The sequence below is a fragment of the Scardinius erythrophthalmus genome, assembly GCF_964197995.2.
Source record: "Scardinius erythrophthalmus genome assembly, chromosome: 2".
Taxonomy (NCBI): Eukaryota; Metazoa; Chordata; class Actinopteri; order Cypriniformes; family Leuciscidae; genus Scardinius; species Scardinius erythrophthalmus.
In genome coordinates this window covers 56720069-56734296 of record NC_138222.1, presented here as the reverse complement: position 1 = coordinate 56734296, position 14228 = coordinate 56720069, and the positions used below count along the sequence as shown (strand labels likewise).

The 14228-nt window shown below is 37.9% G+C and overlaps 1 protein-coding gene across 6 annotated transcripts in view; it reads right to left on the bottom strand.

Annotated features, from left to right (window-relative positions):
• kdm6ba (lysine (K)-specific demethylase 6B, a) overlaps positions 1-11133 on the bottom strand; it is a 93187-nt gene extending 82054 nt beyond the window's left edge. For all 6 annotated transcript variants that reach the window (XR_014029222.1, XM_081353088.1, XM_081353089.1 and 3 more), the window contains exons 1-2: positions 10821-11133; positions 5946-6138 (exon numbers count right to left, since the gene is read on the bottom strand). The gene's annotated coding sequence lies outside the window, so the exon portion shown is untranslated. The remainder of the gene's footprint in view (positions 1-5945; positions 6139-10820) is intronic.
• Positions 11134-14228: the final 3095 nt, after the last annotated feature.

Genomic DNA, 14228 nt, shown 5'->3' with positions numbered 1-14228 from the left:
GGTGATTGACAGTCTTGTCATCTTGACACCATACATTAACTGCAGTCACTCTCTCACACAATCTAATTCACTTCACACGGCTGAACGGTCCAGTCCAGATTCAAGATTCCTGTCTATATCCCACAGACGACACATTCATCTCTCCATTCCTGAAGGACACACTTTCTCAGCTCCTTCCTTTTCACTTACACATCCCCACATACTGGATTATTGAAACTCTACGATCCTCTCTTAGATAATACGCCGGCACAAACACTATGAAGACTATGATGACACACTGACTTTAGCTAATTCCAGTTCTTTTCTATAAAAATTTAGTTTAAAGCACTTATTTAAAGCAACGGATTTACTTAAGTTGGCTTTGATTTTTAATTTTGGTAACATATAACTTTTTTGTTGCGATAAAGTCGTCATGAAACGGAAGTTGCGACAGTCTTTTCTTGCCAATTGTGACGTAAATTAGAGCGAAACAGCTTCTCGATCAAGAACACATGTAGGACGGGACTTGATTTTGTGTTGATTGGATGGTCGTTGCTCCAAAAAAAAAAAAAAAAAACTTAGTTTAATATTTCATGTATCAATTTGATTTGATGTCAGTCAGACTCAGTCTCATAATGGATGGTTCTTGGCCAGATTAAGCAACAACATGCTCCAAATTTACCACTGATAGTCAAAACATTGGCTTGTGTGGCTGACAGTCATTGCCTGGTGAGAGTGATGAGTGATGGGACGCTCAGATCAGAGCAGTTTGTGAAAGCTGCTGATTTGCACGCTAAATACATCCTGGTACTTTTAACAGAAAAGTGAATAATTACTGGTCTTGCCACTTCCAGCACCGGTTTCTTTAAATAAAACAAGGCATTTGAGCTCACTGTTTGATGTTAAGCAAACTCATTTGCAAGTTTTGGAATACACAATATAAGCTGTTCATTTAGGTTAATCACATACAGATTTAAAAGGGATAGTTCACTCAAAAATTAATATTCTGTCGTCATTCCAAACCTGTATGAGTTGTTTCTTCCATTAAATACAAAAGAAGATATTTTTTTTAAATGTACACTACCGGTCAAAAGTTTTAGATCGGTACGATTTTTAATGTTTTTAAAAGAAGTCTCTTCTGCTCACCAAGGCTGCATTTATTTGATAAAAAATAAATAAAAAACATTAATATTGTGAAATACTATCACAATGTAAAATGACTGTTTTCTATTTTAATATATTTGTAATTTATTCCTCTGATGAAAGCTGAATTTTCAGCATCATTACTCCAGTCTTCAGTGTCACATGATCCTTCAGAAATCATTCAGATATGCAGATTTTATCCTCAAAAAACATTCATTATTATTTTCAATGTTGAAAACAGTTTTCTCAGAATTCTTTGATGAATAGAAAGTTCAAAAGAGCAGCATTTATTTAAAATATATATTTTTTTAACATTAAAAATGTCTTTACTGTAACTTTTGATCAATTTAACTCACCCTTGATGAATTAAAGTATTGATTTCTTTTATTTATTCCCCCCCAAAAATAAAATAAAAATTCTTACTAACCCCAAACTTTAGTGTTACAAAAGCTTTAGATTTCAGATAAATGCTGTTCTTTTGAACTTTCTCTTCATCACAGCATCATGAAATAAAAATGTAAAAAACTGTTTTCAACATTGATAATAATCAGAAATGTTTCTTGAGCAGCAAATCATCATATTAGAATGATTTCTGAAGGATCATGTGACACTGAAGACTGGTGTAATGATGCTGAAGATTCAGCTTTGATCACAGGAATAAATTACACTTTACTGTATATTACATAGAAAATAACTGTTTTAAATTGTAATAATGTTTCACAATATTATTATTATTTTTTGTATTTTTAATCAAATAAATGCAGCCTTGATGAGCAGAAGAGACTTTTTAAAAAAACAACATTAAAAATCTTACTGATCTAAAACTTTTGACCGGTAGTGTATATACATTCTTTATTTATTTTTTTGGGATGGCACTGACTTGGACAAACTGTTCTTGACAAACATTCTTCAAAATACCTTTGTTTGTGTTCAACAGAAGAAGAAAAGGCCTGCAGGTTTGAAACACCTCGAGGGTGAGTAAATGATTGCAGCATTTTCATTTTGGGTTGAACTATCCCTTTAAAGAGGACCTATTATGCACTTTTTCAAAGTCCTGATTTTTTTTTTTTTTTTTAAGTCTACTGGAACAGGTTTTCATGCTTGAATGTCCAAAACCACATTTGTTTTTCACATATTCTCCATTGTTGCAGCTCCTCTCTTCCCAGTCTGTCAGTAACACTCTGAGTCACGACTGTTTCCCGAAACCGTTCTGTCACAAATTGGTAGTTCAACTTCAACCACGTTGGTTAATGATGTCACGCAGGTGTTGGAGTTATAACTACTGTTAATGAATCTGTTTGAGATCGAATTAATGCCAGATGTTTTTCTATAAATTACAGACATGTCATCTGAGGACTAATTCTCAGCAAGATAAGGATTTATGAAGTCCAAATGTCATGCAAACAAGAAACTATGCTATAACCACAAGTTTCAACACACTACTAACCAACTCAACACGGCCTCGTCCCTTTATTCTGCGTATGCCTTGGGCGGGAATGATCTAAACGAGAAATATCGTGACGTGTTCGTTCCCGGAAGAAAACTCAAGACTACAGTTGAGGCGTTTCAGGGAGTTCAGAAACAGTGACTCTGATATAGAGTATAACTCCCTTTGCTTTGCAACTTTGCAGGCCTTTTTTCATTCTCAAAAAGCAACATTACACACTAAAGAAAGTTGAGCAAGTAAAAAAAAACCTCTTTAAATGTGTCGTCCTTCTCAAAACAATGCAGTGTGTTTGTGCCCTTTCAAAGCAAAGTCTCTATGTTCCTCTCAACTATTACTTTCTCAATCAATCCTGTTCTTTACATCACATCTGCAGCTTTTTCATTTAAAACAAAGCACTGTTTGCATGTCAAGTCAAGTCAAGTCAAGTTTATTTATATAGCGCTTTTCACAACACAGGTTGTATCAAAGCAGCTTCACAGTAATAAATTAGAACAATACATCAATGTTTGTTTCTAGTGGAACGTCTACGTTTGGTAATGCTGATCAATAGTATCGTTGATTGATTAATTCAATTAAATATCCCCAAATATCCCCAACTGAGCAAGCCAAAGGCAACAGTGGCAAGGAACCGAAAAACTCCATCAGGTGACCTAATGGAGAAAAAAAAACCTTGGGAGAACCCGGGCTCAGTCGGGGGCCAGTTCTCCTCTGGCGTTTATGAACTAGAGGTCGGATTTAACTGTAGGATTAAAAGTATTATATGAATGCCTGGCTGAAGAGATGCGTCTTTAATCTAGTTTTAAACTGGGAGAGCGAGTCTGAGCAACGAACAGTATCCGGAAGACTATTCCAGAGTTTTGGTGCTAAATGTGAAAATGCTCTCCCTCCTTTGGTGGACCTAGATATCCTAGGTATGACCAAAAGCCTCGAATTTAGTGACCTTAAAGAGCGCGATGGATTATAGGGCGATAGAAGATCGGTTAAATAGACTGGAGCTAAGCCGTTTAGGGCTTTATAAGTCAGTAGCAATACCTTGTAATTAATACGGGACTTTATAGGTAACCAATGTAGAGATGATAAAATCGGTGTTATATGATCATATTTTCTTGATCTAGTTAGAACTCTAGCGGCGGCATTTTGGACTAACTGTAGCTTGTTTATTGAGGATGCAGGACAACCGGCTAATAACGCATTACAGTAATCTAGTCTCGAGGTCATGAATGCATGAACTAACTTTTCTGCATCAGAAACAGATAGCATATTACGTAGCTTAGCAATGTTTCTAAGGTGGAAAAAGGCTGTTCTTGTAACATATGAAATATGATTTTCAAAAGACAGGTTGCAGTCTAATATAACACCCAGGTCTTTTACTGTAGAGGATGAAGTAACAGGACATCCTACTATGTTAAAGTTGTATTGTGAGAGGTTTTGTGGGTGGTTTTTTGAACCGATAAGTAGTACCTCTGTCTTGTCTGGATTTAATAAAAGAAAATTATGCGTCATCCAATCTTTTATATCTTTAACACACTCTGTCAATTTGGATAATTTAGCGTTTTCATCTGGCCGTGATGAAATATAGATTTGAGTGTCATCAGCATAACAATGGAAACTAATTCCATGTTTCCTTATAATAATGTGTGTGTGTGTGTGTGTGTGTGTATGTGTAAGTCCATCACATTCGAGTGGGACAGACAGACCCTGCAGAAGAGGAATCCATGGGAGCTCTTTGCATGCTTTACATCATTAAATCAATCAATCACTGTAATTCGAATCCCAGACTGCACTTAGAGACCTCTCAGAACACCAGCCAATGAGAAGCAGCCGAGAGGTTCACAAACGGTCTCAGCTCTCCTCTGATCATGGCACAACAGTAGAGTATATCCTCAACATCTCCAGTGCTGCACAACAACACCATCATTTACAATACTGAGCCTCCACACACACACACACACACACACACACACACACACACACACACACACACACACACACACACACTCAATTCCTCAAAATAATTTTCTCAATTTCACTTTCAACTTCACAATCAGTTACATTTCGGTTGTCCCATATCACTACTTTTGTTCATGTGATTACTTTTTTGGATTCATTTTTAAGCACCAGTCTCATTAATTCCTCTTTTTAAACCACTAAAAATGACACTGAATGGAATATTACAGGTTGAACAGCATCTAGATCCGTCTGTCAATTACCACATATAATGTTGACTTGATATAACGCCTTCTATGGAAGTCAATGGCTAATGTCAACTGTCTGGTTACCAACATTCTTTAAAATATCATCTTTTATGTTAACAGAAGAAAGAAACTCGGGTATATACAGGTTTGGAACAACTTGAGGGACAGTAAATAATGATGAAATTAACATTTTTGGGTGACTCTCCCTTTAAGGTGGGACTCATTATCTAGGCGGATGAACTGGTTGTGGATTCCTGTGGTTTGCTCCAGTAATCACTACTTAACGTTTAGTTATATCACATCTATCTTAAGTAAAAGTAAAAGTAACCAGTTTACTTTACCTGTTCATGACACAAGTTGAAAAGCTGGATATAGATTGCACAGATTGAGATTAGGCACGTAATTTATTCAGTCTCATACTGTAAAGGTAAATATATTCTTTAGGCTTTTTTAAACAATGTGACAGCTGAATATTTTTAACATTTGACTCTTTTGCTATGTACATAAACTAAAGTTTGGGGTCAGTTAGAATTATTATTATTATTTTTTAAAGAAATAAATGATTTTATTCATCAAATTAATAAAATGTGACAGGAAAGGCATTTATAATGTTACAAAAAATTCCTGTTTTAAATAAATTTCTTTTAAACTTTCTATTTGTCAAAGAATCCTGAAAAAAATGCATCAAGAAGCAGCACAACTGTTTTTAACATTCATAATAATAATAATAATAATAATAATAATAAACGTTATTTGAGCAGCAAATCCGCATATGATTTCTGAAGGATCATGTGACACTGAAGACTGGAGTAATGATGCTGAAAATTCAGCTTTGATCACAGGAATAAATTACATTTTACAATATATTCAAATAGAAAAATAATACTTTGAATAATAATATTTCACAATATTACTGTTTTACTGTATTTATAGCCAGAGTGAACATAAGATATCATACTGCCCCAAATTTTTGATTACAATTATTAAGATGACAGAACTTAAAATAATTTTATCATTAAATAAAAGTACAAATTATTATCCGCATCTAAATATAGCATCAGGCCGACCAACAAATAGTTTTTAACATCCCACTTTCGGAAACACAACAGTGATTAACACAGTGATCTACTTTGTGTATTAAAGCAGACAACTTAATCTTCAACAAGTTCATGCCAACTGACCTCTGACCTCTCAGCCACTCCGCCCACAGATGAATCCAGCCACCCCATTGGTCCACATGAAGTGTGTCTGGATCGTCCTCTCCCATTGGCAGATAAACGGCACTGAGTTTCATTGGATCTGTGATTCACAGGCTCATCCAGACTGACGCTCACGTCGGCCAGCCAGATCTCAGCCATGGTGAAACCGTAAACTCTGGAGAAGAACAACATAATGTTATTGTTAAAGGTATAGCGGAGGATTTTTTACTTCCGGGTGGATCACCTATACTATTGGTCCTCCTAATTGTCAATCATTCTGGTGAATCAATCAAACTTTTCAAAAAGTGCAGAGGGCGGGTCTTATCTAAAATTCGGAAAGATCCTCCGCTATACCTTTAATTATAAAAACCTGAGGACTTCATGAGTCACAATACAACCACAGAAAAGCGTAAATTAACATTATAGTCTGCCTTTAGATTTTCACCGGACATCAATACGGCACCAAATTGTGTCTTGTACAAAATTTAATTCATGCTTTTAAATAACTCACTGCACAAAATGTGTTGTGTTCAGCTATTGCAGGTATTTAATACTTTTATCTTGCCTCTTGATCATAATTTGAGGATGTATATATTGGCATAGGTCAATCTACTAGGCCTAACTGTATTTGCAACAAAACCAAAGCGATTTATTGGACGCATGACCATGACCAACAAATGTTCTCCCTTTAATAAGCCTATTTATTTTGCTATCATAGTGTATTTGCATTAAACACTGTTTACCCCTGCTGTCCACAACCACATCAGATCGTGTCACATGACCCACTAGTTGAGAACCACTGCACAAGTGTGCAAAACAGACGCAGCATTCTTCGTGTAAATCAAAATGCTGTGCTCACATGATCATCAGCACTGGCATGTTTTGTTTGTCTTCCAGAGTTTTCAACTGCGAACACAAAGGAATCTGAACAACAACCTTCATTTTCTGAGCATGTGCTGCCATCTAGTGGAACGAACAACACAGATCTGTTCCTGGAATGGTCATGTGAAGTGACATATACCTTCAAAAAGAAATAGTGACGTTAACTAGGTAAAGCAATGCTTTAAAACGTAGGGACAAGGAGCGGAGGTCATCTTAAACCTTATATCTGAGCAGAAACATAAGTCATTTTTTCTTAATAGTCGCAAGAAATGTTTGTTGTTTCTCTTTGACCCTTTACAGCTCACTATTAATGACTTCAGACAACATACATGTGCAATATAAGATACATATACAGTGAACAAGTAAGTGTGTAATAAGAGACACATCACATGCATTAGACTAACATGTCAGGTGTTAGAAGGACATGAGAGCGGATCGACAGATGAACCCTTCTGAGGGTGAGGTTGTTGGATCAGGGAACAGGGATTGTGGCTGGTTTTGGGATGGAGTTCAAGTAGCAAGTATCAGCAGTGTAAGACAAATCAATGCTGTTTCTGATATAAATCACTATAAATCAATATAAATAACATATTTTAATGGTTTTGAATGAATGATTCAATGACTCACTAGTACTTGATTACTGGGTGAATCAGCATTTTTGAACAAATCACTTGAATGAATGATTCAATTACAAATCTTTTTTTTTTTTTGACGACAGTCATGTGTCGCCTCCTATTGGTGTAACTATATAATTGATACAATCTTTATTTGAAGCGTCTTGCCCTGGTCTTCGAATCGAGATCTTTCAATGATTAGTTATGCAGCTCTAGTCTTGCAACCATAATATAGTTAGTATCACATAATACATATATAATCTATATATAGAGATCAGTGAGTGGAAACCAAGTCTGTAGTGAATTATAATGAAGATTTTGGAAGTTATTTTAATTTTACATCACAAGGTTTTTCTTTTAGCTTTATCTTATTCGTCCTATAAGTACCAGTGGTTTAGACTTTATACTGACACCTACAGGCCTGGATGCATGACGTTTGTTTAGTAACTGCTGCCCCTCTACAGCAAAGCAGTTTGTTTCTATTTTCTGCTTTCTGCCTCCGTTCACACATAATAATGGCTGTTGTTTGTATTCAGTCAGTGCTAGCAAATTGTCGCACATTTCTTTTAGTGTGGTGGCTGTGACCTCTGTGTGTGCGTGCTAAGCACTGAAAGTGCTATGTGAAGTACAGAGTCGGCACAGGGCACACAAACTGAATCTATATTCAAGCTGAGCCCCCAGCATGAGTTTTTTAAAGCCACCGTTATTTTAAAGACAGTAGTGGTCAAAATTATTGGCACCCTTGGCAAATATGAAAATTTAACACACTTAAAAAAAAATAAAAAAAAAAAGAATCACAAAAACCTAACCTTTCATTGAAAGTAAAACAAATGAAAATGGGGGGAAATCTCTTTATGGAATGTTTTTCTGTAATTGGACACAATTGACCCCTCGCAGAGAGTTTGATTGACAGGCGATCTGACCAATCATAATCCGCCATCCCACGGATCTGCCATTTTTGTCCGACAAAGCAGTCAGGAGAGTTAGTAGATTAATGTAGGTGGATTTGAACTTGAAAAACGGAGTGTACTGACGTCTTTCCACGGTTAATTAATGTATATTTGATGCTATAAATTAACTAGAAGTTCACGAGCAGCTTTAACGGAGGCTCTACAGCGATCTGTCAGACACATTAAAGAGCCACAAAATGGTATTTGTTGTTTAAATTTATTTTAAAAAATGACCAAATTTGAAAGTTGAGACTTATGTTTCATAAACCTGGTCTGTCCTGTCTGTCAGTGTCCTCTCTGCTCCACAATGTATTTTTCACTGTGAAAACATGATGTGTGGAGGGAGAGCGGCGTGGCTTGTCGGACATAGAAACAGTAACTAAAGGTCTTTGCGAACGGTCAATTAATGGCACCCTTTTATTCAATACTTTTGCTCTGAATCTTCTCCTATAATGCCTGATGAGTTTGGAGAACACCTGACAAGAGATCACTCCTCCATACTGAATCTGTTATGATGCTCCAATTTCCCAAATCCATGTTGAAACACTTTTCTAAGTTTTTGAAATGGGTTCAGGTCAGGGGACTGGGATGGTCATGGCAGAACCTTAATTTTGTGCTCAGACACCCATTTTTGTGTTGAATTTGATGTTTGTTTTGGATCGTTGTCCTGATGGAACATCCAAACAAGTCCCATAATAAGATTTCGAGCAGATGCAGGCAGACTTTGATTTTGATTATCTGTTGCTATCTGATTCCATGATGTCATTTATCTGAACAAGATGTCCAGGACCTCCAGCAGAAAAATAGGCCCACAACATCAAAGATCCAGCAGTAAATTTAACTGTACATATGGGGTAGGGGTGTTGAAATAAATCATTGCATCGATGCATCACAATGCGGACGTGAACATTTCTGCATAGACGCAGTGATAGACCATAATCGATTATAGCCTACTGACATTACTCTGTATGTCATCCGTCACATACACGCGAGTGTAAAATGGCGGAGGGAGGCGAAACACAAAAGCAAGTAATAAAAAATGCACCCAATATTTTAACATTTACAGCGTGCCAGTGCGTGTGAGCGTTATTGTTACAAGTTCACCTGACAGTTTCATGCACTTTTAGTATTTACTAGTGTTTGTTCGAAATGGTCCTGTCGTCTGCTGTGTTCAGACTTGAGTTGTGTTTGATGTTTGCTACATTCAGGAAGTACTTTCTTGGAGCATATAAAATAAAAAGGGAGTTCATATACATCTGACTGCTTGTATTCATTGACGAAAATGTAGGCATGTGCAGTAATATTGAAAAGTGAGGATGCAACGCATCGTGATACCGAATCAACTCGTTGACATGATAATCGTAATTGAATTGAATCGTGAGACCAGTGACGATTCACACCCCTAATATAGGGTACTTTTTTTAATCTATGTGTACATTAAACCTATCTGTTGTGTTGGTAGCCAAAAAGCTAATTTTGTATTGTTATATCTGACCGTTGAACCCAAGATGTAGTAGTGTCTGATGTAGTAGAGTTTGTTTTTGGCTGAGAGCAGAGGATTTGGACAATAATAAGAGTGTAAATGGTTAAAATAGCTCTATTCATTTCATTATGTGCAAAACTTAATTTTGGGGGATTAACCGCCGCCATGAAAGCTCTGAGTCTGAGAGGATAAGCTTTAGCGGTGCAGCAGCGCCACCATGCGGTCACACGTAGAAAACACACGAGGGGAAAAAGGGGGCGGCGACGTGTAGTCAGCAGAAGAGAGGAAGAGAAAACAGAAGAAAAAAAAAATTCAAAAATGCTCTTCCTGGAAAATCTCTCATCCCGCCACAACTTCACCACATGACATTTCCGAAAGAAAAAAAATGCGACACCCTTGAGCGCCCATTGCCAGGCCCGAATCTCATTCAGCGACGATCTGACTTTCAATGATTGAACTATGTGAAAACACAGCACGGTTTGATTCACAAGCGCGTATAACAGATGTGAGCTTTGCATTCATTATTATTACTGAGAGAGAGAGAGAAAAAAAAAACATGATGGAAATGTACTGTGATATATCCCTAATAGTATTTCTAAAACAGACGATTACGTAATATTAAACTCCCACAGTCTTCCCGGTTCACATTAACTGTGATCTCACCCGTGTTACTGGGAAAGGGTGGGCAACTTTATCCACCACTCATATGGAAACCTTCACTCACTTTCTGTTTGCAACCAACACATAATGCCTGTGAATTTCATCAACCTGCAAAGAAATTAAGGCGGAAATTAATCACGCTTCCGACACGTTTCTCTGCATTTCACACACGGCAACATTGTCGCTATTAGAATACAACAGATGCTCAATCCATATGCTGTGTTTACGTGGTGCATAAAGTCCAGAAAGTGTGTGTCTTTAACGTTACCTGCTAATGCACGGAGAGTCAAACTGGGATGTGGCTTCTTCTTCTTCTCCTCGCATATCTTCATTGTAAAAATGCATGGTAAAAAAGGCAACTGCGCAGTTGTTTCGCCTCGCGCTGTGAATGAACGCCGCAGCACCTTCATCATGTCATGCACGAGGGGTTTTGAATCGCACACTGTAAAATGTCGGCGCAGCTGCGTTATGAAACCACTGTAAGAGGAGATGATGTGACAAACATCAGCGCGCAAAATTGTTCCAGAGTCTTCTCCCCCAAAAACGCACGCGCGCGCGCATCACGACTCCTCTCTGCTCGCGTCATATGATGGTGGTGGCGCGGCGCGAGACCCTCATGTCCACACACGAGTTTCATCTGAAGGGGATGATGATGATGAGGAGGAGGAGGATGATGATGCGCGTCTGGAAATTGCGCAGTTTTTAATCCACTGCAAACGCAGGCACTCCTTTCTCTCTCTCTCTCTGTTTCCCTCTGCACTCTTTCGAGCTGCTTCCCCTTCTCTCCTTCTTTCTCCTCCTCCCAAGCTCTCGTTTTCGCCCCTCATGCAGGTTTATTTTCGGTGGACGAGTCTCTCTTGGACCCGCACCGCCCCGCCTCCGTTTCTCCGGGACGCACGAGACTCCCAGATTCCTCCACCATCATCATCACTCACTCACTCTCTCTCTCTCTCTCTCTCTCTCTCCATCTGAGCAGGGTGTCCGTTTGAGGGATAATGTGGGGCTGGTGGTGTTGATGGGGAGAGGTATTGATTTTCTGTCATCTCTAGTGAATTAACCCTTGTACTGTCTCTTCGGGTCTTCTTAGCACTGGTCTGGAATCAGGGGTTTAGCCTATCTAAACAGACAAAACATTTCGAAAAATATAATTTATATAAAGAATTTTGTAAAAAAAAAAAAAAAAAAAAAAAAAACTGTTCCATATGGCTTGTGTAAGAGGGACACTGTAAAATAAATTGTCCCCAAATATTTGACCATTTCTAGCCCCTAATGATGTGTGTAAGAGTTGAAACTGGGGCCTGTGTGCAAAAAGGGAGCCAATATTGACTGTGTCTGTCAAAATGGAGATTTGTTTGTGAAATATGAACTTGCATCGAACCTGTTACAGAATACATTAGGCCAGGAAATGAAATGATGCAAAGAGACACCCCTGTGTATTTAAATAGCCTAGTGTTACTCAAATAATATTTAATTTATATAAAAAAATACTATTATTACACACACACATACATATATATATATATATAATTTTTTTTTTTTTAAAAGAGTGTTTTTAAACTTGTAATTCCTGGATGGCCAAGTTGATCAAATATATATTTTTGATCGAACTGTGTTTTTGATGAAATAAATGCAGCCTTAAACAGAATAATCGGTGACACTTTATTTTGATGGTCCACTTTAGACATTCTACTAAGTCTAACTAAAGTAACTTTGCAACTTCATGTCAACTAACTCTCATTAGGGTATTAGTAGACTGTCTGCTTTATATCTGCTAAATAATTTATTGTGATGCTCCACCAACAGACATTATACTGGCTATAAGTAACTTTATTTGCAACTACGTCAACTTATTCTACATACCTGAACTAAACAGTCTACTAATAGGCCCTATTCTAATGACAGTTAGTTGTCTAAAGTGGACCATCAAAATAAAGTGTCACCAATTCTTCTGTTCACCAAGGCTGCATTTATTTGATCAAAAATACAGTTCAAATGTAGCGAGAATCGGGACTGATGTCCCTGAATCTTCTTTCAAAATTAATAGTAAGGCAAAGGCGTCAATGTAAAACTTGTACGGGCCAAGTTTATCCAGATTTCAGTCTGTATAAATAATAGTATTGGTTGCACTTTATTTTACAGTATGTGCACTTACATGTACTTGCCCACAAAATTACTGCTTAATATAAGGTAACTACATGGGTTTAGGGGTATGTTCATGGTTAGTACCTAGTCATTACCCAGTTACTGTAATTACTGTAATAAGTACATAGTATGTACAGAGGGAACAGGACTGTAAAATAAAGTGCTACCCTATTATTTATAAACAAGTTTTCGTACAATACAGTTTGCGACCAGATTTTCTCTCTTTTTTTTATTACTGTGTCTGCAAACCTGTTGCACTGCAGTCAAATATTTTTATTTCATTTTAAATGAATGTGGTAAAATGTAATTAAAAGATCAAAGGTGGGTGTAGTTTGTTTCTGTAATGAATGTACTAGTTTTATATGGCATGATGAGAGTGTGTGTATGTGTGTGTTTCAGTGTATTCCTCATGGAATGTCCCTGTTCGGTGTTTTACTGCCATAATTGAATACACAGATGGAGGACGTTTGATGCAATACTATACAGAGAAGAGCTAACTCGATTATGTCGCATCAAATGTAGCGAGACTCAGGACTGATGTCCCCGAGGGAACCAGATCACTCAAAACGCAAATCTGATTGTCCACTTGTCCTCAGCTGGCACTCCAGGACCAGTATTAAGTTCTCATCTGGTGTCTGAGAGGAGGGTACGGACAGAAATCTGGATAAACTTGGCCCGTCGGAGTCTTACATTGGCGCTTTTGCGTCTCTCCTGAGCTACTCGCAGCAACAAGTGTCAGATTCATGCGAGTTGTTTCTCTCTCTCACTGTCTCAATGGGTCTGAGGTGGGAACATTGGGGTGATGAATAAACCCTGGGGACTTCATCCTCCATTTCGCGAATCAAAAGATGTCTTTCTCTCCCTTCTTCTTTTTAACTTCCATTTTTTTAAGGGGGCAAAAAAAAAAAAAAAATCTGAAGTACTCTAAAAGATTACAATGGCGCCTTGGAGGCCAATTTGAATGTGAATCAGACATGTTGCTATGAGCACCCCAACAACCAGTTAGAGGTACAGAGACACACAGACCTGAGGCTGAATAAAGAGCTCCTTACAGTCCCAGCAAGTCTGGCTCTTTCAGAAGAGGATGGCAGAGTGAATGCAGCTTTACACGGAGGCCACCCTCACTCCCAACTATTCTTCTGTTCCAGTTTCTCTGCTCTCTTGTTCTCTTCTTCCAAGAATTTCCCTCAATCTTATGAGTGTCCTGAGAAGGTCGCCGCTTCTCTCCCCCTCCGGCTCTAAAGAACAAACACAGCCACATGCGTCAATCATCATCAAGGTACAAGCCGACTGCGGGGAAAACGTGGGGAATGACCACAACTGTCAAACTTAAGGGAATAATTCCTGTGGATACAGATGGTTTGGTGGTCATAGTTGCACAATTTTAACAATTTTCTGAAACGACAGAGCCCTCGATGACTGGATATGTGGCGTGTGAACTCAGATTGTCCTAGGCTCTGCGCACAACCGAGTTAGCTGGATGTGACACAGTCCTGGATTGTTCAGTGCATTTTTTAAGCACAAACCTACAAGA